We start from the raw sequence: 25538 nt of genomic DNA on the forward strand, positions 1-25538 counted from the left end.
ACTATATAGTAAAAGACTGAAAGTTTTCCCCGAAAATCAGAAACAGGACAAGAATGTCCACTCTCACCACTTCTATTCAACATTGTACTGGAGGATCAAGTCAGGGCAATTATACAAGAAAGAGAAGTAAAAGACATCCAGATTGTAAAGAAAGAATTAAAACTATCTTTATTTGCAGATGACGCGACCTTATATACAGAAATCTTAAGCCGCAAAATAAAATATTAGAACTAATAAATGAATTCATCCAGATTGCAGGGTACAAGATCAATGTACAGAAGATAATTGATTTTATACACTAGCAATGAACAATCTGAAAATGAAATTAAGAAAATGGTTCAATTTACAATAGTCTCAAAAAGAATAAAATGCTTAGGGACAAATTTAACACGGGAAATGTAAGATCTGTATAGTGAAAGCTACAGAACATCATCAAAAAAATTAAAGAAGACCTAAATTAATGGAAAGACATTCCATGTTCATAGATTGGAATACCTAATATTTATTGTTAAGAGGAAAATACTCCGCAAATTGATCTACAGATTCAATGCAAGTCAAAATCCTATCAAAATCCCAGCTGGCTTTTTTTTTTTTTTTTTTTTTTTTTGGGCAGAAAACTCACATGGAAATCAAGGGACACAGAATAGCCAGAACAATCTTGTAAAATAAGAACAAAGTTAGAAGAGGATATCATCCTTCCGATTTCAAAGCCTACTACAAAACAACAGAAAGCAAGACAGTGTGGTACTGGCATAAGGATAAATATGTAAATCAATGGAAAAGAATTTAGATTCCATAAATAAACCCTCACATTTGTGGTCAGTTGATTTTTGGCAAGGGTGCCAAGACAATTTAATGGGGAAATCTTTTCAACAAATAGTGTTGGGAGAACTGGTCATCCACATACCAAAGAATGAAGTTGGTCTCCTTCCTTATATACAAATATTAACTCTGTGTGGGTCATAAACCTTAATGTAAGAGCTAAAACTATAACACTCTTGGGAGAAATTATAGGAGTCCATCTTTATATCCTTGAATTAGGCAAAGCCTTCCTAGATACAAAACCAAGTCACAAGTGGCAAAAGAAAAAATAGATGAATTGTACTTGATCAAATTTTAAAACTTTTGTTCTGCAAAAGGCATCATCAAGAAAGTGAAAAGACCACTCATATAACAGAAAAAATATTTGCAAAACCATATGTCTTACATGGGACTTGTGTTCATAATAAATATAGAACTTTTACAACTTAATAATAAAGAGAAAAATAACCCAATTTTTTAAAAAAGGGCAAAGGATCTGAAGAGACATTTCTCCAAACAAAATATATAAATGACCAATAAGCACGTGAAAAGATGCTCAACATCATTAGCCATTAGGGAAACGAAAATCAAAGCCACAATGAGATACTACTTTGCACCCATTAGGATGACTATAATCAAGGAGACAAATAATAACAAGTGTTGGCAAGGATATGGAGAAATTGGAACACTTTTGCTTTATTTATAGGAATATAAAGTGATGCAGCCACTTTGGAGGACAGTTGGCAGTTCTTCACAATATTAAATACAGAGTACTCATATGACCTAGAAATTCCACTCCTAGATATATACTCAAGAGAAATGATGGGTAAACAACAAGGTCCTAATGTATAGCACAGGGAACTATACTCATTATCCTGCAATAAACCATAATGGAAAAGAATATAAAAAAAGAATGTCTATATGTGTATAACTGAGTCACTTTGCTGTGCAGCAGAGGGTGTCACAACATTGTAAATCAACTATACTTCAATTAAAAAAAAGAGAAATGAAAACATACATCTACACAAAAACTTGTACATAAATGTTCACAGTAGCAGCATTTTTATACTAGCCAAAGAGTAGAAAAATTTAAAATATCCATCAGTTGATGAACTGATAAACAAAATATGGTATAGATTCATACAATGAAATATCATTCAGCCATAAAAAGAATGAAGTGCTCATACATACTACAACATGGATGAACCTTGAAAACATGGTCAGTGAAAGAAGTCAGACAAAAAAGGCCACATATTGTATGAGTCTTTTATATAAAATGTGTAGAATAGGCAAATCCGTAGACATAGAAAGTAGATTACTGGTTGCCAGGGGCTGGGGGAGAGGAAAATAGGGAGTTGACTACTAATGAGTAAGAGAGATTTTTTGGGGGGGGGACGATAAAAATGTTCTAAATTATTGGCTATGATCACACAACGCTTTGAATGCATTAAAATCACTGAATATAATACTTTAAAAGGTTGAGTTTTACGGTATATGAATAATATCTCAATAAAGCTATTATACAAAAAATGTGTACCCTTTCTCTTTTGTCTCTCCATCATCCTGGTCATTCTTCTAAGACCTGTGCTTGAAGGTCACATGCACTGCCGAGGAGAAGGTGAGAACGTGAAGATGACTCAATGCAAGTCTTTGCCGTAACTGGAAGCAAGAGCGCACGTGGTATTACGGGCAGGGCATCGCCCTCCTCCTGCATGCCTGAGCCATTGTCTTCATGAGTGGCACACTCACCATGATGGATATGGGAGAGTGTGAGTTTGTGTGGGAGGGATGTGCTCTGTAGAACGAAAATACAGGAGAGTCAAACTCAGAATCACTGAAGTTCTGCTGAAGGAATCTCAGTCAGGCTTTGTGTTTGCTGCTCTCCCCTTTGGTAGAAAGAAGTCAATCAGAAAAAGAATTTCATAATAAGAATTGCTTTTCTTCAAAACTTGATGCTAACCGGCCAAAAGTAAAACAGAGAATTTCAAGCTCCAACTCTACTTTACTTCCTGTTCATTCCAGATCGTCAGGAAAAACAGATTGTCAAAATGGTACTCCAGAGAAACTGCAAGATCCTTCATCATCAAAGAAAAGTTTTCTAAGGTGATGTTTACTAATGGAATGAGTGCATTTTAGAGCAAGAGTTAGACTAAAAGTCTTTTAATTCCTGGATTAATAAGTTTCTTACAATACTGCACTGCTTCTCCTCTTGACATTTCACAGAAAGTTTCACAAACAAGAGCTTAAAGAAACAGAGAAACACAAAGAAATGCAGTTCTCTGCTTATTCCTAAATTAGCCCAGAAAATTCCATTATCATTTAGGGTTTTATTCTGCATAAATGTGTGCTATATGTATGTGTATATATGCATATATTATATATATATTATATATTAGATTGAATGGTTTGGATATGCTGATATTTGACAATTTTAACCTATAAGATAGAAACTTCATGTAGTTCAGCCTAGCAGAACACATACATTTAAAATTTATCAAAGGAAAGTATATGCATATCTGATGATCTCAAACCAGTAACCAGAGATTGGGTTTCCAGACTTCTCATAGTGAGGTTGTTCATCGTATAACATCTGTTTTACTTGATATCTTTTCCTTCTGTCAGATAATCTAGACCTATCATGGGCCAATGATTTAAAGACCTTGTTTTAGGCTTTGGTCCATGTCAGATGGTGATGGGGTTGTATAAAGGAGGGAAGAGTTATCTCATTGGTGATGAAATATGTCAAAGAAAAATTTTACAAAAAGGTAAAATCAGACTCTAATACAAATATAAAATGAACATGTATCAAAGGTTTTATTGTACTCATTAATTAAATAAGGGAAGCAGTAAGATGTTGCAACCAGTTCAAGGGAGAATTCTAAGAACCATATAGGGAGGGAATAAGGAACTATAAAATGAATTTACAAATAGTCTTAAAATTGTTCTTCCATAGGGCAATGATCAATTGCTTTCCAATAGGACACAATTAAATTGCATTTATATGAAAAAGAATCATTTGCACCATATATTCACCCACTTTTTTCCCCACTTTGAAATCTTTCACAACTGTTCATGACAAATGAATAGCTGAGGAAGGCAGGCCTCAGGATACTACAGAATGCATCAATCTTGGTTATTTTCACCATTTTTGTTTTTGTGTGCCATTTAGAGAGCATCATGCTATCACTATTGTTTTCTATTCAGCTTTTGCTCTGCATGATATGAGCACTGTCCCATCCCCAAAATGTAATCCATATTATAGCATTCCATCATATGGATAGGCCATAATTGCTAACTAGTCCCTCCTGTTGGGTGTTTTTACTTCCTTACTTTTCTCCATTATAAATAATTCTGTGCTCATTTTTTAATTCATTCTTTATCTTTTATACCCTTCACAAATACTATCAAAATTTTTCTGATTTGGAAGTCTGTGCCTTAAGAACTAATGGTTTAGAATCACTGCACCAGAGGTTGGTAATTATACTAGAAACTCTGGAGTCATTACTGCCAGTTTTGTAATGCCTATTATCCTACATGAGTAAAAACTGTCACACTTCCTTTATTGGAAAAGCCATACAATTGCCTATCACATGACACTGTAGAACATTTGTCTCAAAGATTTTGAGGTACCAAAAGTAACTGTAAAAAAATGCTTTGTCTATTTTCACAGTGAATTTTGGTTATGAAGATACCGATGTGTTGGCTTGTAAGACTGTTCTGGTGCCTGACACGTAAAAGGATAAAACAAATAATTTGAATCAATGAATAATATTTTCACCATTAATTGGACATTATTCCTCCTCTGTCTCCTGTGGTTGAAGTAACTCTGTTATTTAGCTAATTTTTAAAAAGATGCTCAAGGTGAATTATTCTATACATGAGGTTAGCTTGTTTTGTGCACAAATGGGGAGATGTGAAATCATTTGGAAATTGTCATCATAGGAAAGTTTTAGCAATGTTCTGAACGTGTTGACAAGAGCAGAGGGAGAAAAATGACCTGATATCTAGAAAACTAGATTCTGCTAATGGCTATGCCACTGACCAGTGGTTTGTCTGTTATTACAGAAGGGAGAAATCCAGGACACATGCTGCAGATCAGTCTGCCAGGAAAGGGAGGAGATGGAGGGATGGGGGGAGATATTCCTTTTATATGTATTATCTCCTTCTATCCTCACAGCAGCCCTGGGTAGAAGATTGATGATCATCCCCATTTTAGAGAAAAAGAAACAGGGGTTTGGGGAACTCATGATACCACGAAGAGTACGCAACGGGAGCAGGATTTGCCTCAGCCCATCTAATTCTGATGAAGGCCCACTCTTCCAACAGGCACGGGAGGCATGGGGCCCAGGGCCCACGCTACCCTCAAAAATAATTAATATTAATTTCTTTTAAAATCAGAAGAAACAATAAATATAATAGTAGTGAGTATATAGTGATGACTCCAACCTGGATTTTGTTTGTCATTGTGTCAATACAACCATAAAATAATTTTAAAAAATTTTTATATGTAAAGGAGCCACAAAGGCAATAGTGCCTTTAGTTGCATCTCAGAGGATGCCTGTGCTTAATCAGAGGAGATGCTTGCACTAGACCCAGTCCGAGGCCGTAATAATGCTCCTCTACCTCTACTCAGGCCAAAGCAACCCCTCCTCATTCCCTGCTCTGGAAAACACTGTTCTTGGAATTGGTTCAAGCATAAGAATAACTTGTCTGTCTCTAATATTATTTTTAAACTCCCGGTCAAAGGGCACAGAGAAATAGGAAAAATGGGATTGTAAAATCAACGAGGAGAGATCAATAGATGGATTTAAAAATAATAAACAGTTATAAGCCATTGTTCATAATATTGCCCAAAGAAATGAGTGTAGTCACTGAACTGGACGCTGAAATGATGATAGTGATAACTCAAGGTACAGAGAGGAGTTATCCCCACGGAGTCTCCTCGGCACTCCAAAACCCTGAGCTGCAATGGGCTTGCTCACTGAGTCCCTCCACTTCCTCTTCTGGGCAGCAGTAGTTAGTCAAGAACCTCAAGTGCCTAGGCGATGTAGAGGGCAAACATTTCTAGGGAGTGGAAGTTGTGTCACTATTCTGAGATGTGATCTAGGAGAATGTGGTGGAGGTGAAGACTTCTCGACTAGAAATGAGAAGACCTAGATTCTGGCCCTGGCTCTGATATTATCTGGTTACTTAACCTTGCAATAGGGACAACTTCACTTCTTTGAGCCTCAGTTCTCAACATTTTAATTATAATGTGTCATGGTGTGGGTCTCTTTGGGTTCATCTTTTTTAGAAATCTCTGGGCTTCTTGGATCTGGATTTCTGTTTCTTTCCCCACGTTAGGAAAGTTTTCAGCCATTATTTCTTTAAAGAAGTTTTCTGCCCCTTTCTCCCTCTTCTCATTCTGGTATTTCTGTAATGCAAATATTAGTCTGCTTGATGTGGTCCCATAAGTCTCTTAAGCTTTCTTCACTTTTTTTTTTTTTTTCCATTCTTTTTTATTTTTGCTGCTTTGATTGGGTGAGTTTCTTTGTCCTGTCTTTGAGTTCATTCATCCTTTCTTCTGCTTCATCTAGTCTGTTGTTGAATCCATCTGGTGTCTTTTTTCATGTAGTTATTGTATTCTTCAGTTCTGTGACTTCTATTTGGAACTTTCTTATATTTTCTATCTCTTTGTTGAAGTTCTCACTGTGTTCATCCATTCTTCTCCCAAGTTTGGTGAGCATTTTTATGACCATTACTTTGAACTCTCTATCAGGTAAATCATTTATGCCTGTTTCATTAAGCTGTATTTCTAAGGTTTTATCTTGTTCTTTCATTTGGGATATATTTCTCTGTTTCTTCATTTTGCTTGACTCTCTGTGTTAGTTTCTACACATTAGATAAAACAGCCACTTCTCCCAATCTTGAAGGGTTGGCCTTGTGTAGGAAAACCTTATCATTCAATCATGGCCTTGGATGTCTCTCGAACCTTTGTGATTGTTGAAGCAACCTATTTTATTTTTAATAACTCCCAGTAGTTGAAGGTGTGCTGAGACCACTCAGTGTCCCAAAGGGGAGGATTGCAGTCAGCACTTAGATTCAGGCTGATTGGAAGCCAGACCCTCAGGTAACAGCTTTTAAATAATGCAAATATATACAGTCCTGTGGGACCACATGTGTAAGCCTTGCTGGCCCCTGGAGCCAGTTGATCTGGAGTTGTTCCCTGGGCAGCAGTTGCAAAAACTGGGGCTCCAGATGAGCATACAAACTCACTTCTGGGTGATACTGGTGAGCTGTAGTGAGGCAGAGGGAGAGCACAAAGATGGCATCCTCCAGCCTACGTTCCCTGCGAGCACATCCATAGACCTCTAGATGTGCCAAACCTGAAGGTTGCCTCTGAGGCTGACGCTCCAAGACAAGCACGTAGGCCTCTTTCACAAAACGTCTGGGAGTGTGTTTCATGTTGCTCTCTGTGCAGTGCCTTGTACGTGTGTAAGAGCCCTGGTGGTGTAGCCTTCCCTCTAGGTGCTACAGCCCTGTGGGAGCCAGGAATGCAAGCCCCCCAGCCACCAGAGTCAGGCAAAGCGGTGTCTCCTGAGTGGCAGCTGCAAAAGCCAGGGTGCCAGACATAAAAACTGGGGTACCAGACATGTGTAAGAGCTCCCCTTCAAGAAATGCTGGCTCTCTGGCATGCAACAGAAGGAAAGCGTGAAGACAGTGCCCACCCTCAGAGGTATCAGGAAAGGTTTACAGTCAGCCCTTAGATGTGTGCTTAATCAGAAGCCCCTCAAGCTGCAGCTATGATGATTAGCTAATAGGCCTCTTTCCAGAAAGACTGAGCTCCTTGGGCTGTTGCCTCTTGCTGTGCCCTGGGGGTGGTAGCTATTTAAGTATTCTTTTGCTGTTGGTTACAGTCTTGAGGGACCTGTAAGCACAAACCATGCTAATCATCAAAGCCAGGAGATGAGGAGGTGTCCCCTGGCAGTAGCCACAAAATTCAAGGTGCCGGAGAAGGGTATAAACTCCTTTCTGTAAGATACTGGTAATCTGGGGCAAGGCAGAGGCAAAGCATGAAGATTGCCTCCACCAGCCTCCATTTCTTGGGAACATCTCTGTAGGCCCCTGTAAGTGCTGCATGCCAGAAGCCTGCCCCTCAAGCTGAAGCTTCTGGACAAGCAAATAGGCCTCCTTCTCAGAAAGACTGAGGTGTGTTTCAGCCTGCTGTCTTTGCAGTGCCCTGGGAGCAGTAGTCTGCCAAATACTATCCCTCCAATTGTGACAGTCTCAATGGAACCCAGGAACTTAAGCCCCCCCTGGCCTCTAGAGCCAGGTGATCAGGGGTGTCTTCTGGGTGGCAGCTGCAAAAAGTTGGGCACGAGACTTAAGAACTGGGGCACCAGACATAAGAACTGGGGCACCAGACTTGTGTAGAAGCTCCTCTCTGGGGGACACTGGCCTTCTGGAGTGCGGCAGGGGAAGAGAGCAAAGATGCTGCACGCAGTCAAGTCACATAAATGTATCATTTCAACAGTTGTTTCCATTTTGCAACATCAGTGGTTTTTTATTTCTATGAAGTACATTCTTTCAGAAGTTAAAATTAATTAATAGTGATGTAATGATATATAGTAAGAGCTCCCTTTTATTTACTAAGAGACTTTCCAACTATAATTTTTTTCTTATATATATATATATATATATATATATATATATATATATATATATATATATATATATATATACGTATCATAAAGAATCTTAAAGAAAAAAGTATATATATGTACTATAAATACCACTTCTTTATACATGCAATTCCTTTCGTTAGACCATCCTCTCGGTTGTCCTTTGCAGATTTGATCTCAGGTTTGTGCAATTTCTATATTCTTGGATTTCAGTGTTGCTAATGATCAATAAGAGCTGTCTGGTTTGAGTGATCATGAACCTAGTGGCTCATTTTACAGGAAAAATAATAGGGAGGAATTGGACAATCAACTAGAAAGTGAATTTAGTGTTCACTGAAAGAGTATGTGGAAGATGGTGGGGTTTTTTGTTTGTTTTTTGAGGAGATTGTTTTTGTTTTTTGTAAATTTGCTTTGAATTCAGCAGGAGTTGTTATCTTTAGCCTCCAGTTTAGAACAGGTGTGTGAAACACAAATAGTTTTCATTTCTGTGAAGTTTCTTCTTCCAGCTTGTATAAAGTATGTAGGGGCTGAGCTCTGTGCCGCCTTCTGTTGGGCTTTATGTTGGAGAGAACATTTTGATGGAAAGAACAAAATATTAAAAAGTATTGTCACTGTTCATCCAGGGAATTTCTTTTAAAAAGTTCTAATTATAAACTATACAGGTATAGAAAATACATTGTGAGCATTTTAGAAAAAGAAAGAAATTTTAATTGCCCATAATCTGGGAATACTAATGATAACATTTCAGCTTTTAGGGGTTTTTTTGGTCTTTGTTCTATTCATATTACATAATGTAAATATAAGTTTTTACAAAAACAATACTATAAATCTTATTTTGTAATATGAACTTTCCAATATATCAGTGACATTTTTAATGTGGTTAAATATTCATCTACAACAAATTTTAATGGCTGCATACTTTCTCCATTGTATGAAAATACCCTAAAATATTTAGTGAGTCCATTTTTGGATTTTTAAATGTTTTCAAATTATTCACTATTTAAGCAGTACTTTAATAAATATCGTGTACACACATTTTTGGGGTATATGAGTCACTTTTAACTATAATTAAAATTTTTCCGAGTAGAACTGATCAGTGTTCCAAATGTGTAAGGTTTTTAGATGCCTACTGCCAAATTCCTCACCACGAGGCTGTAGACCACTTATATTTCTACCATTGGTGAATGAGACTTGCATGGTGCTACAGCATGCCCAACCCTGAGAACTGGTGCGTATGTGTTTGCTTATCCACACCATGGGGAAAACGGCATTTTACTTTTGTTCTGTGACAAGACTCTGATTTTTAGTTGATGTTTTGGAGTCCTGAAGTAACACGAAAGAAGACAAAAAATCAAATAGGCTGGCAGCAACTCAGGAGTTTTCCTTCTCTTTATAGGATCAAAAAACAACATTAGTGTAGAGTTTTCACTGCATTTTGTGTCACAAAATACTTTCCTCTGAAGTCCTAGGTGACTTGTGGAACAGTGTTACTGGGGGTTGAGAGGATAAAAGGGAATTACCAAGAAAGCAAAAATAGAAATGGTGCATCTGGGAAGATGGCCCAAGGAAGCTCTCCAGGTCTCTGGGTGCCCAGCGTGGCACCAGCAGCCATCAGTAGAGGGACTTCCTGCACACCTGAGTGGTCCAGAGGGGGACAGGGCTGTAGAAAGAGAGCTTTGCTTTTGTATTTGAACACAATCCTGGGGGGTGGGAGGGGGTGAGGGCCTGACTTGCCTGAAAACAAGTTTCTCCCAACAGGCAAAATGGACACTGAAGAAGAAATTGTTTTTGGATATAGAAAGTTCTATCTATTGTCCACACAGGTTTGAGGTCAGAAATCCAAAACTGATTGTTTTAACAGTTCTTCCTAGAACCCTACTTTTTCCCTATCACCATCCCAGATAAAATTCCCCAGACACCTGGGTTTCCAGGAGCATGAAGAGAGGGCAGTGGGGTTCTGAAAGACACAGGTTGGTGAGATAGTCTATCAGGCTGTTGTTTCATTATTTCTCTGTCCCTCTTGGTCTTACAGACCCCAGTTCTCCAATTTTATTTTGTCAATTCCAAGTGAGCAAAAAATTCAACCTCTTCTCTGTCTGCTCTCCCCAGAAAGAGGTTTCTCTCTGTGAAATGGTTAACCACAGTCACCCTTACAGCCTGCAGTGTGCGGTGGGCTCCTCGTCCCGGATGAGTCTATGTAAGATAAGTTTCTTTTCTGCTTTGTGATGTCTGAAAAAATGGAAAGAGGCCTTGAGAGAGAGAAGAGAGGGCACAACAAGTGAAGGAAAATCAAGTCATCAAGGAAGTTTCCAAAACCTTTTTTTTCCTTTCTTTTTTGAATGGGAAAATATTTATGTTCACTGATCAGAGTTTTGATTTAAACCTGAGTTTAAATTCTCTTTAGGCTCCCCTGTGTTCACTGTGGAAAAAGAAAAGAGAGTATACGAATAAAACAGTCCTTTTAATAAGATGTGATGAATTTCTGACAAAGAATTTGGGAACAACTCCTGACACACTGAAAAGCTGCATCAGAACAATCCGTGAGGACGCAGCCCCTCCACCCACAAGTACCCTCTGTCGGTACTGGCCCATCTGCCCACGGAGTCTCCCTCCCACGCCCAACACTACTTTCATCCAGTGCCATCTGTTTATGTGACTTTAAGCTTTAGAGGAACAGGGAAGAGGAGGAGAAAAGAAAAGATTGGGGTAATTGGTACCAAACAACAAACCCAGGTATTTTGAAAGGAAGAGATTTTATGGACTACTTTTAATATGCATGTGGAGAGGCCGGGAGGGAGAGGAGAGGAGCCTCCTTCCTCCCTGGCATCCCTCAGTCCCACCCTCCCTCTTCCCTGAAGGCTAGGGCCCCCCAGGCAAGCCTCCAATTTGCCACATCCAGTTTCTTCTGGGGGGAAGGGTCGGGGGAGGGACAGATGGGGAGTTTGGGATTGACATGTACACACTGCTATATTTAAAATAGATAACCAACAACGATAGCACAGGGAACTCTGCTCGCTATTCTCTAATAACTGAAATGGGAAAAGAATTTGAAAAAGAATAGATACACATATACATATAACTGAATCACTTTGCTGCACACCTGAAACTAACAACACTGTTAATCAAATATACTCCAATAAAAAATAAAAATTAAAAAAAAGATTCCTGGGCCAAGAGGCTGAAAGGACAAATGCATCTTCCCCAGGAGCTGATAGTGAGACTTTAGTCTGGAAGCCCCAGTGGAAGTGACCTAATTATACCCTCAAAGCTCTCTCGTGGGCTCATCCTTTACGACAACTTTCTATTAGGGCAGCACTTGGTGTAGAGTCAGTTCATAGGGTTAAAACTCAGAACCCCACTTCTGTGTTGTGTGTCTTTAAGAAAGTCACTTATGCTCTCCGAACCTCAAGTCCCTCATTAGAGAAACGGTGACAAGTAGTGTTAGCTTGAGGACAAGATACAATAAACAACATGACGCTTGCAAAGCTCTTCACCTGAGCTATTCTTCTGCCACTATTATTATTATTATTAAGCCTTTTCTAACTTGATTTGTATTCCTAAGGTAACTATTCCTTAGCTGAACTGTGGAGTTGTGATTATTCTATGTGATAGCTATTGCTTTGAGAAAACCTGCTTGCATGATTGCCGAGCTCAGAGAAGAAGTAACACCCCTGGGAGAGGTTTATCCTCCCGCCTCCTTCCACTCTATCTTTGCTAGCGCAGTGGGGTTGGGGGGTGCACCATCAGGTCACCTCCACCACTCATTTGCAGTGTGGAGTAGAGAAAAAAACATGACTTTTTTGGAATCAGGGACACCTCAGTGTGAATCCTGGCTGAGTGGATTTGGTCATACTTTCTACTTAATGAGCCTCAGTATCTGTATTAGCTTCCAGGGCTGCCATAGCAAATTACCGCAAACTGGGTAGATTAAAGGAACAGAAATTGATTGTCTCACATTCTGGAAGCCAGAAGTCCAAAATCAAGGTCTCGGCAAGGCCACGTCTCTTTTTCTCCCATCTTCTGGTCGCTGGCCATCCTTGCCATCCCTTGGCTTATAGCTGCGTCACTCCAGTCTCTGCCTTTGTTGTCACATGGACATCTGATCACCAGGTGACCTTTAGGGCCCCTTGTCAGCTCATGTATTCTCACCCTCCCACATTTGTTTCAAAATGAATGAACTCAGGAATCTTCTCTGTTCACCCAACAAGAGTTAAATTTCTACATTATTGTTATTTACCTTTTCCCCACATCCATTGTTCTTTTAAAAAGTAAAATTAATACGTGTTCATTACATAAGGATTGAAATTACTGAAAAGTAAGTGAAAAAAAATAACGCAGCATTGGTGTGAGTGATTGAAGAACAATTTCCCATTTGATATGTGATATGTATTCCCACCACAGCAACCTTTAGCATGACTTGACCCATTCCCTAAAGGCACCAGAACCACAAGTTATACTCCAAAGGGAAGGGAAGCATGGGCCCAGGGCATCAGAGGAGAATCTGAATGGAAAACACTGCTGGCTCACCCAAGCCCCATCCCCCTCCTTCCTCCTCCCACCCAACCCCACCATAGACACAAGTACTGAGCATGCTCAGCGTGTCCCTAAGGCCACGCTTTCAAGGTATTTCATCAAAAGAAATATCACTCTAATTAAACAAAAGTAAATGGCACTACCATTGAATAAGGTAAATTGTAGATTAAATTAGGACTGTAACAGCCCAGGAATCTTTCACAATTAAAAAAATCAGGAAACTAGGCAGCTGTTACCATGAATGTTCACGTAATTATTTAACCAGCATTCAGGGTCCTCAAAAACTCATCTTTTCACGTACCAATATGATGGGAAGGGCAAGCAGCTAATGACTTTGTCTTCCTTGAGAAAAGGTCACTTAGGACAAAAGTTCATTAACAAGTGCCAAAGCTTTCACAGGAACATCATCCAGGAATCACTGAGATTATGAATTAACAGTCATCTTTTAAAAGCTGTGTGATACGTTAAAATTAGTTATAACTGTAAGTTCTAAGAAAAGATGGTTGATCTCAAAAATCATCTGGATAAAGGAAGGCCAGAAGTAATAAAGAAAAATATTGATTAATTTTGCAAAAAGTGTTTTAAACTTTTACATAAAAAATACACAAAGCCAAAAGATAAACAATATACTGGGGAAATTTTGCAACATGATGGACCACAGGCTTCTTTCCTTACTGTACAAAGAGCTCTGTTATATTAGTAAAAAAAAAAAGTGAATAATTCTATGGAAAAATAATATATCAACATCCAGTTCATGACAATAAAAATGTAAATAGCCACCAAACAGACTGCTCAGTTACACTCATAATTAAAGACATGCAAATCAAAATAATAATGCAATATACACGGCCATCTATTTAACTATGGCACCAAATAAAATTTGATAAAGTCCTGTTTTGGTGAGGTTTACCTGGAAGTCTCCTGCAGTGCTGGTGGGAAGGTAAATTTGTGCAATAATTTTGGTGGGCAATTCCTGTCAAAATTTAAAAGTCATATATTCTTTTCCAGGCAAATCTATATACCCCATGGACATGTGTTTTTAAGTAAATAGGTATCATCTATCTATCTATCGATATCTGTCTATCTATCTATCTGTCTATCTATCTATCTATCTATCTATCTATCTATCTATCTATAGATATCTATGTCTAAGGCTGTTTACTGCAGCATTATTTGTAAGGCTAAAAAAAAAAAAAAAAAATGAGGGAAGGAGAGGAAACCTCCTATTTCCTAAATAAAAGACTAGATAAATTGTAGCATATACATACCATGGAATATTTTGCAGCTATTAAACAGGATGAGGTAGATCTAAATATGATCATATGGAAAATTCTGCAAGTCATATCATTAAGTGAAAAAGCAAGATTTGGAATTGTATATATACACACACACTTAAAAACATGTGTGGACATACATACTGTATATTTATATATATATGTATATTTAATTATAATGATTTCATTTGGGTATAAATTTGAAGGATTTACATCATCTTTGTGTACTGGAAATCTGTTTAAGGGGGCAGGGCCTAGAGTAAATGGAGTTTATTTTGGGGTCCAAGATGCCTTCATTCTGAGTCAGAGCTAGACACAAGTCTCTCTTGTCAGCTCAGGACCCCATGGGGTCACTGGCTGGGAGGTGGGTCCTGTTGGGCTGTGAGAATCCACCTGTTTCAGGTGATGGGGGTCTGAAGCACACATTGCATAAATTATAAGGGTCAGCCTCTTAAGAGGCACCAGTTTGAGGGTTTCAATTTGACCTTGGGGAGCACCTACACCTGAAAAATTAAACCAAACCACATACACCCAGGTGAGTTTCATTTCAAAACCATGGAAACTTATTTGGATCCATCCGGCAGCAGGAAGGTGAGAATAGGTCCACACATCACCACCCACTGCTCGGCTGAGCCCCTCTCTCCTTCTAGACATTGTGGGGAGGGATGCAATCATGCACCTTTGTCCTTTGTTTCTGGGGCACAACTTCTAATGTGCATCTTCTGTCTTGCCCTTCTGCCAATGCAGGCATCATGGAAGGAAGGCTCGTCAATCTTTCCAGAGCACGGTTGCTGAGATTCCACCAGCACTGCCTGAGAATCTAGGGAGGACTTCAAAAAGGACATCACAAGTTGAGGGATTGGGAGAAACTGGTCCTTTGAAAAAAATTAAATTTGAAATTTGCAGAAGGTTATTATTTAATTTTGTTTTGTCTCCCTGTCAATCTCCAAAGAAAGTGCTTATCTTCACTCTAAAAAGGGAAGGGGCATTTTTTCCCAAGAGCAAACCAGGAATAAGCCAAAAAGTGTGTGGTGCAAGTCACTTCCAGATGGAAAATAGGTTATCTTTGTCTTATATTGACCCACAGAATAAAAAAAATAATAATAATAATAATAAAAATTTTAAAAATAAAAAAACCCCAAGATTTTATTTATTTGACATAGAAGTTTGTTTGCTTCAAAAAGTTTGAAAACTATTAAGCCATAGTAGGTGATGATAATATGGTTTAGTTGTGACATAAATCGAGTTTTAAAAATTTCTACAGGCTAGAACCTTGCTTTTTTTGGTTTTGTTTTGTTTAAATATTTCTGTCTTGTTTCCTTTCTCCCCCTTCTCACCATTGCCTGCTTGCTTGTTTCCTTTTTCCTTCCTTGCTTCCTTCCTTCCTTTCCTCATACCCTTGACTGCCTTTCTGTTGTCTAAGGACACATTCTACAACTACTCCAAGTCAAAGGACCACCCCTCCCCAGCCATTCCCACCATCTTCCTTCCTAAAACAACCTCACTTGTGCTTAGGGAACACATGACGGCTCAAATAAAGTGTAGCAATTTATTCCCCTTGCCAGGGTCTGGTCTAGGAGAGAGCTTGTGATCCAGTGTTGACCAATGAGATCTAAGAGGAAGTGTGCTGGGGGCTACTTAAAACTATTTTCCTTCCTGAGGGAGAGAAATGCAGGCGGAGCAAGTCCTTTGTTCCTGCCCTCCCTTCCTGCTTCGGACAACTGTGAAGGCATATGATGCCTGCAGCTGTGGCGGCTGCCATCTCTCCGCATTAAATGATGAACACTCGGCAGATGGTCCAGCCCTCCGGGGATGGCCGAGTAGAAGGACAGAAAGAACCCGGTCCTCAACAGCAGCACTGAGTGGCTGAAACACTTTGGATTCAGCTATCTCTAGACTTATTAAGTAAACTAGAAAAGTCCTTGTGATGTAAGCCAGATTTTTCTACTACTTGTAGCCAAAAACACAATTTAATGTATACACAGGCTTAAAAATCAAGTGGGGAAAACTACTAAATTAAAAAGAAAAGTAATCATGTTAATTATGATTACAGAAATATGATCAGAGAGCTTTGGCTACACCAAAGACTGAACAATCAGCCCTGCTGGAAGGAACTGGGGAGAGCTTCCCTGGGGAGGACTTCCCTGGGGGGGCCTTCTTGGGGGATGGCTTCTCTGGGGAGGGCCATGGACATGAGGCCCTTCTCTGGCCGTGAAGGAGCCTCACGTCATGCAGTGAGGATGAGACGTGCACCTGGGAAGCAGTGGAAGGGCTGGTGTCCCGGGAAGAGCGAGGAGCTCTGTGCAGCCGGAGGGAGAGCTGGGAAGGAGGAATGGGGCCAGATAATGAAGGACTTTGTGTGGCATGTTTAGGAGATATGGTTTTATCCTCTGGATGACAGAGGACACATACATGTGCATGTGTGTGAATGTTCATGCAAGTAGATACACATACCCCTGCCTAATAAAGAATCTAACTGGCCTTTGTCCAAGTTCCGGGTGGGACCCCCAAATCGTTGGAATTTCCCCAGTGACTGGAGTAACTTTGTTGTTCATGGTAAGCCCTGATAGTTTATGCTGATGAAGTGACTCCTGGTGGGCCCTAGATACTTCAGAATGGGGGCTGGCCATACTGGGAAGACGAACGATGTCATTAGAGGATCAAGGCTTTGAGCCACGTGAGGTCAGCCCGACCTCTGGGGAGGGAAGGAGGTTGGAGATTGACTCAACCTCACGGCCGGTGATTCTATCGATCATGCCTGTGGAATGAAACCCCAATAAACTCGTGACCCCAAGGCTCAGTGGAGCTTCCTGCTTGGTGAACACATTGATGTGCCAGGAGGGTGACACTTCCTGAGGACATGGGGAGAGGGCGCAGAAGCTTTGCATTCAGGACCCCAGGTTCTTTGTCTGGTCCTGATTTGTATCCCTTATAATAAAACTGTAATCGCGCATGTACCATTTTCCTGAGTTCTGTGAGTCATCCAGTGAATTATCAAGCTTGAGGGGTTGTGGGGACCTCTGAATTTATAGCTTGTTGGTCGGAGGTGCAGGTGGCCTGGGGACCCTGGAGCTTGTGGTTGGCATCAGAAGGGAGGGCAGTCTGGTGAGAGGCCTTGCCTTTCACCTGTGACGTTTGGCCCAGCTGGGGTAGTCAGGGTCAGAAGTCACTGCACATGTGCGAGGTGACTCCTAGGAGGGAGGTGCTGCAGAGGCTTGGGCGCCGGGGTCTCCAATCCAGGGTCCGAAAGGACTTCTCTTCACTCCAAGTCCGCAGACTGACCGCTCTTTCAGAAAAATGCTTACCTTTGGTCGAAAGGGAGCTGGGGGTCAGGAGTGAAGACATCTGAGAAAAACAGGGAGAACCCAATCGCCCCAGCTGTGTCCCCAGAGACAGTGAGTTGTTGTCACCATGACCCCCGCGGAAGGACGTGGCACCGTGGCCACCTGTGCCCGCTCCGGTGCTGCTCAAATCCCATTTTTCAGAGAAAATAAGAACACAGACAAACGGATAGTAACTGCCTCTATCGGACTCCCAGTAATGGGAGAGATGTCAAATAAGGGTTCTCTTTTTTATAATCTGATCCTCCTAATGACTCTGCTGGGAGACTTTATTCCCATTTCACAAAGAGTGTAATGGCTGATTAAAGTCCAGGTTTCCCAGCACACGTGGAGCTTGGCTACGCGCCCAGCCCCCGTGAAGGCAGAGCCTGAGCCCTAAGCACACGAAATGCTGCCTCTCGCCTGAGGCCAGCGGAGACGCAGGGGCAGAGCCAGTGCCCTTAAAGGAGGTTACATCCTGTCTCTGGGGCTCTGCAAGGTGAGTCACATCCTTCATGAAGTTACTTCCCTGCCTGAGGCTGCATCCGCCCGGACAGGGGGTTTCGGGGCCAGTGCACTAATGGAGTCGAGAGACCTGGGGCTGGAGGGTCAAGGGACAGAGGTGGAGCAGAGAAGGCAAAGGTGACTTAGAGCCCAGGAAGGTGGGGGCAGAGAGTGGTACTCTGGCCTGACCAGGAGGTGGTTACTCTTTGAAGAGAAGCAGGAGTGATCCCTTGTAGTGAGGCATAAATGCTCAGATCATTGGGGTGAAGTTACAGAGTTGGGATTAGGGGGTTTGATTTTCTGCTCAAGCCAGAGAGGTGGAACAGGGGTGCAGCCAATGGAGGTGAGAACCAAAGATGGAGAGGGAGGGATAAGGTTACATGTATTCAGAGAGCCCCAGACTTGAAGCTTGCTTCTGGCACTTTCTAAATCTATTTCTACTTCTGCTTAGTTTCTTAATCTCTAAAATGGATATAGTAATACTTACTTCATACAGCTGGTGTAAAAATTAGCAGTAAGGTAGGTGAAGAACCTCATGTAGTGCCTGGCACAAAACGGGCATATGTAAAGCAAGAATTATTTTTCATTTTAAAGACTGTCCAACACTTAGTTGGAAGAAATGTTTGCAAGTAATTCTTGGAGGAATGGCTCTTATGCCACGCTCTCAAGTCCTTTAGATGTTTCCAGAGGGTGTCACAGGTGGAGCTCCGAAACATCATGCTTTCCTGTCCAGGCCTCCCGCAGTTCTTATTCAGGACAACCTAGTCCCTGGGAATAAGCACCACTCAGGAGCTATTAAATTCCAACTGGGGTAAATAGAGCTAAAGGAGAAATCAGTGCCTGGGAAATTTGCACATCACAACCCTTAGAAAACACTCTCTTTCACCCCTGACACCCTCTCCCAGCAGGAGGGCAGCTGGTGTAGCTCCGGCTAGGCTAGCAGAGGAAGGGCGAGTGAGGCAGGCAGCAGCTGGCACCACCCTCCGCCTGGTGTGTGAAGTCACTCGGGCATTGAGGGTGGGAGGGTGCAGGGACGAGCAGAACACAGCTAACATGTGCTGAGCACCTATGGCAGAACTGGCCCTCAGTTAATTGCTTTCACATGGTAAATGTGGGGTAAATTTTCTGACCCCTGTTTTACATATGAAAGAGATGAGGGTCAGGGTTAAGCAACTTTGATGAAGTCACTCAGATAAAAACTCACAAAGCAGGGATGAGATATTTTGTTTGCCTGATGCCCAAGGCAGGTGGTAGCTTTTCAACCATGGCACTGGCAGGGCTTTCTGAGGGCACCCACTTCCCCCCCACCTGCCATGCTGTGCTGCAAAGAGGTTTCCAACCCTACGTCACCACTATGAGCCCTCGCGGGCCTGGTCTTCCTCTTCTGGAAAGGGATGGTCATCTGATCTACCTCACAGGGTTGTTGTTGGGCTTTAATGAGCGCACGTACCCACAGTGTCTGCTTCTGGGCCTGACACGTGGTCGCCCCCCCCCCCAGGTGATCAGGCTGGTTGCACGCAGAAGAAAGCAGCTCTGCTTCCTGAAAAAGAGACGTGCAGCCTTGGGTCTGACTCTCAGCACCCCCTCCGCAGCCATGCCTCTCCCAACTAGACTGTGCACGAGGGTTTCACAAGCCTTCTAGAACCTGGACTGTGGTTAAGCCATCATTCTCCCACACTGCAAGTGGAGAGACAGACAAAATGAGATCCAGGAAGCTAAAACATTACTGTGGAGACAGGCCATACTGACAAAACCATGTAAGATTACACGAGTTGGGCTTCCCTGGTAGCGCGGTGGTTGAGAATCTGCCTGCTAATGCAGGGGACACGGGTTCGTGCCCTGGTCTGGGAAGATCCCACATGCCGCGGAGCAACTAGACCCGTGAGCCACAACTACTGAGCCTGCGTGTCTGGAGCCTGTGCTCCACAACAAGAGAGGCCGCGATGGTGAGAGGCCCGCGCACCGTGATGAAGAATGGCCCCCGCTTGCCGCAACTAGAGAAGGCCCTAGCACAGAAACGAAGACCCAACGTAGCAATCAAGCAATCAAACAATAAATAAATAAATAAAAAAACTTTAAAAAAAAAAAAAAAAAAAAAAAAAGCCAAATAAGCCGAACAAGGGCCATATGGGCTGGAAGACTTCCTTTAAAATTACTTCCAAGAGAATCATCACCTGCTGTAATGAACAATAACAAAGAGAGTCTATGTTTGAAGTAGGGACATAAGTTTGTTCTGGTAACTGGACGTTGTGTTTGGCTGTGGAGAGGCTGCACGAAGCACAGGCTGGGAGGACCAGTCAAACCCAAACCCCTCTTCCCCAAATTCATCAGCAAACAGACGGAGAAGTGGGAGAGGATTTTGTTACTGTCACTGTTGCAAAACCCAGGAGCTTCAATTCTGACAACTATAAATTAGGAGTGAAACTACAAGCGTGAAAGCGGAAGCAGCTTAATTCTGATGTGCTTTTTACTAAACCACTTTTGTGCAGGCTTTCACCCAAAATAAATGATACCCTCACATTTATAAGAAGATGCATGGGATAACAAGTGTCCCTTTTTAGAGCCAAGCTTGTCAGGCTTCAGACACCTCATCGCTCTGCCTTTGGGTGTGAGGGGCGGGAGGGAAGGGGACGCCCCATGTAAGACCTCTCGGAATTTCCACTCCCTGGACCACACAGGGACATGGAAAGTCAAATGTGTGATCTCAGAAAAATAGAAGAAAGAAAAAGAGGCAGCAGAATATATAATTGGATGTATCATTATGACATTTTCCACCATCAGATAAAAGAAAAAGAACACTGACCCTTCACATTACAGAAAGAGAATCTCAGAAGCACACATTCACCTCCTGCGGCCAATGTACACTTTATTATTTAGAAAAGCACAACGGTCTAGATTTCCATCCTCAACAGATCTACTATGTTTAAAAGTTCTTAAAACTTTGCTTATCTACTTAAAAAGTGAACCTGCAGTATGGGCATTGATGCAAAGTTTTTCGCTTGTTTGTGTCATTTGATGTTTCTGTTCTGACCATTACAAAATACTCTACAGTAGTTTCCACCCTAACAGATGCCAACTATCTATCTTTACAACCCACTTACATTTTTTTCCTTTTGAGGAAAATATTGGGACAAATAAAAACAATTTTTAGGAAAGAAGCCAAAGTAGAAGTTTCATATCTGTTAATATGCATGTGAATTCATTCATTTTTTCTTGTTATTGTTAGTCATCTTACAAATATGGGACCACAGAGTCTTCACTTCCTTTAGTAATATAGCTCTTTCAGCTCTGGGAATTACAAACTCGACAATCTCTAACCAGTTTCAAAAAAAATAAGTTTCCTTTCTTATCAGAAAGTGTATTCTCTCCCCAGACGCCACTCTACATGTTTAAATAACTGAAATTGAGGACTTCGTAGCAGCAGGCCAAAAAGCTGGTGGCCGACCCAGCAGTACACTCTGAATGTTCCTTAATCCCTTAATTGAGCATCTCAGTCTTCAAAGGCAAGATATTATTTACTTTAAAGTCACCATAGCTATCCATTTTAAGGAAGCTCAGAGATAGAAGTGTTCTAAGGGCCCTGCTAGAGGTTGCAAGTTGCTTCTTTGTGTCTTTGGCAACTGTGTTAAATTTTTTTTTTTAAGTTTCTAGTCTCTCCATGAAGACCAACCCTTGTTTCACGTTTGTTGCGGCTCTTGTCAAATTTAACCATTTGGGTGTGCTTCTTGGAATACTCATTCCTTCTCTTCCCTTTGTGTCAGTGTGCCTTCCCTTGCCACTCAGCTGTAGTTTCACACAGCCAGCTACTTGGAGCCTTTGGGAGCATTTACAGGAACTTGGGCGCCTTGCTAGCACCCTCGATTAGAAACGCCACCTCAGAAGGCAGAGTAAGTAAGTGCATCACATTAATGTGAAAAATACATCTGCACGATGCTCTGCTCTGTCTAATTGAAAACAAGAGGCTTCCATGAAATGGAAATAAGCTATATATGTTTTCAAATCAGTGACACCTCTGAAGTTAGTCTAATACTAATATTTCATGACTCTGGCTGAGAAGCCTAAAAGCCAGCCCCTGCATGAGAAAGGATGGAGCCTCCCCTGAGACTATTTCTTTAGAGTTCCTGTGCCTAAGGTGTGAAAAGGTCAGCATCTGCAGGGGGTGGGCAAGGTGGTGGAGGCTATGGCAGAACCCAGACTGGCATTAATGCAAAATTGAGACTTTGCTGATTCAAGTCAATCCGGTAGAAGTAGCATCAAATTTTTCCAGATTTCTTCAACACATGCTGCTCCAAATTAAATCACATTAAAAAACTTGTATGTCTTTACATGTTAAATTTCTTGGCTGCGACAATGCTATTGTGGTTATGTAGGAGAATGTCCTTGTTCTTAGATAGTACATGCAAAAGTTTTTAGGGGTAAAGTGATCTGATTTGTGCAACATACTTTCAGACGGTTTGTCAGAGAAAGAGATAGGGAATACAAATATGACAAAATGTTAACAATTGATAGATCTAGGGTGAAAGGTAAATTAGGTGTTCCTTTGTCTTTTCTGTGGGTTTGAAATTTTTTTTAAACAGGGAAAAATACTTAGGAATAAATATAACTAAAATACAGGGCTTATGTGAACAAATGTATAAAATAATATTTAAGGATATTCGGATGCATACAATCTGAATATGTGAAAAAAGTTAGATATAAGCGGGAGCAGATGTGAAATACTTTTTAATTGCATCTATATTTTAAAAACTCACTCATTTTTTATTAATTAGGGAGGATATCGATTTAGGTTGTAAAAAAGAAAATATAGACAATTCATTGATTTATTCTTTTATTTTAAATTTGCTCTGTTAGCTCATCATACTGAGCCCCAGCAAGTGGCCCATGCCCTCAGCACCTGCTTCACCTTCCCTGCAAGGTGTGGTGCTTGACAGGATGCAAGCGGGGCTGGGAAGACATAAAAAATGAACAACATATGGATTGTCTCCTCAAGGATGTTGACACATCAATTTATGACTCCAGGCTGGGAAAGGATGGACTCAGAATCTGTGAGGAGGGTTGGGAGTTTGCACAGCTGCTTTGGCCTCCCCACTTCCCACCAAGGCTGTAATGTATTGTTCTGCAGCTTGATGTGGTGGAAAGAGTGTTGAATTGCTGCTAAGAAAATTTGGTTCCTGCCATTAGCTGGCTGTGTGGCCTTAGGCATGCTCCTTCACCTCTCTGGGCCTTAGTCTATTTGTGTGTAAGATGAGAGGGTTGGACTGACTAAATCTCCAAGGCTGCTTCTGGGTCTATAGTCTATTATATGCCTCCATGTCAGCATATCTTTCCCCTATTTCTTCCAGCCTGTTCTTTTCTTCCAAGGTAAACCCTCAGAACGTAACCCTTCGAGGAGCTTAAGGACCTTCAGAAAAGTCGTCACCGTCTCTCAGGTCAACACCCTCCCCCAGGGGAATCTTCGACCAGCTTTCCTGCCCCTTTTCAGTCCCTCAGGGCAGTGAGGTGCTGCAGCCTCCCTTCAGTATGAATGCTGCTGCTAAAAGGGCATTTTCCTTTTAGGAAATCAGATTTCTGTACCAAACAGCATCACACACACTTGGTACCTCATGTGATGGGATTTAGAAATCTCACGGCTCAAGTTGCTCTGATTCTGGAACATTAATTCAGGAAGCAGTACCTCTCTCCAGAAGTACAGATGTCAGAAAACAGACAGGAGCAGAGGTTTTTGTCTGGTCTTCGCCCTGGTTCTCTGCTTAGAAGGGAAGATTAAAGTGCAGGGGAGTGTAGGAGGAAGTTGATCAGTAAAGAGTTTGGGGCTTTTTTAGTCTTAATTTTTGGTCATTAAGGGCGTGTGATGTTTCTTCCTTCTGATCATATCAATCAATCAGTTCATTTCTTCTCCAAATCTGGGATTAGACTGTGAACTTCCTGAGAACTGGGACTATGTCTTCTTCATTTCTGAGACGTCGTGGCCTCAAGGAGAGAGCCTGGGTTTGAAGTCGGACAAGCCAGGATTTGAAGCTTCCTTCAGCATTAAGTTGGCAATAACTTGACCACTGTTGGACTTCTCAGCTCATTTTGGGCTCTAAGTAGCGTGGATGACGGCCCGTGTGCCCGTACCCCCTCACCCAGTGTGCCTCTGCCCCAATGTGCACACCCTGGATGCAGGTGGTTATGACACATGATGTAGAGCATCACTTCCAGTAGTTGGCATTTGTGTTACTAGCCCATGGGAGGGCAGGGACCAAGAGGGGGGTTTCCTACAACCAAAGAGATGGTGTCATGTGGTGGAGTTTCTACAGGATTAGCGATTAGGCTAATCCTGCCCATTGGCCATTTTCCCTCACATCTCTCAGTCATCACATTGCAAGATGCACATTTGTATGCAAGGCCCTTTGCCGAGAACCCTTCTTCTCAAAACCCTCTGGAGCTCATCTTCTTATTCTTATTCGGCCTTACGGATGAGTGCACGGAGGCTGAGGGAGCTAGTTAAGTGCAGAACCCAAGCTTGGGTGACTGAAGGTTCTGTTCCTTCATGAACATCACACTGCACTGCAGCACAAGCCTCCTATCCTCCCCAGGAGGCAAACTGTGAAGTTGCCAGATTCTGAAAACCCATGACCCTGGCTGCCCTGGGCCTCTCTGCTGTTGCTGTTCTCAGGCTGCCCCCTAGCTGTCCCTGAGGTCCCCACTGCTGTGCCTCAAAGGACACGCCCTCCCACCCTCCATGCCTACCTGGGGCTCCTTTCTCCTCCTCAAATTTAACCAGACCCAACATACCTGTGCTACTTCTGTGTGCCCGGCGTGTTGCTAGCTTCTATGACAGATACAAAGATAAGTAAGAAGCAGTCTCTCTTCTAGGGAGTTCCAAGTTTAGTCAAGGGAAAGACAATCTTAAAATAAGTAGAAAACGTGGCAAAGAGAGATATGGCTTTAAGGGAGGTGCAAAGGGCCGAGAGCAATAATCACAGTATCTGTGTGCAATGCTTATTGGACAGGAGGCACGCTAACGCAATAAAAACACCATTGCCGAGGGTCACGCACGCAGCACTTTGCATCTGGTAATTCTCATCCTCACAGAACTTCTCTAAAAGAGATACTTATTCTCATTTTTGCTGGTAAGAAAATCCAATTATAAAGAATCGAAGTCCAGGCAATTCGACTATGGCCACGTGGCTAGCCGTGGGCTAAGCTAAGATTCAAACACTGTCTTTCTGGTGCTTAAGATAGCCTGGTTCCCACTATTCCACATCTTACCTACCTATCCATTTCAATCCCATTCTGCAGGGCTGGTTTCTCTGTGACCACCCAGCTGCTAAGCACTGGGTTGGGAATGAGGCTCACATGTCCTGTCCTCAAGTTCTTTCCTGGGACAGAGCGGCAGAAGCCACCAGCAAAAGCCCTGGAGAAAGTGTGCCTTTGAAAGGGTCTTAATAAAAACTCAGGAG

At 41.8% G+C, this 25538-nt stretch overlaps 1 long non-coding RNA gene across 1 annotated transcript in view; it reads left to right on the forward strand.

The window, feature by feature from the left end:
* The window catches only part of LOC309607738, a 63755-nt gene extending 48382 nt beyond the window's left edge, over window positions 1-15373 (forward strand). Inside the window, exon 3 of the long non-coding RNA XR_014232518.1 lies at window positions 15017-15373. This is a non-coding gene — a long non-coding RNA (uncharacterized lncRNA). The remainder of the gene's footprint in view (window positions 1-15016) is intronic.
* The last annotated feature ends 10165 nt before the right edge of the window (window positions 15374-25538 follow it).

Source organism: Balaenoptera borealis, assembly GCF_965194805.1.
Source record: "Balaenoptera borealis genome assembly, chromosome: 12".
In the NCBI taxonomy this organism is placed as follows: domain Eukaryota; kingdom Metazoa; phylum Chordata; class Mammalia; order Artiodactyla; family Balaenopteridae; genus Balaenoptera; species Balaenoptera borealis.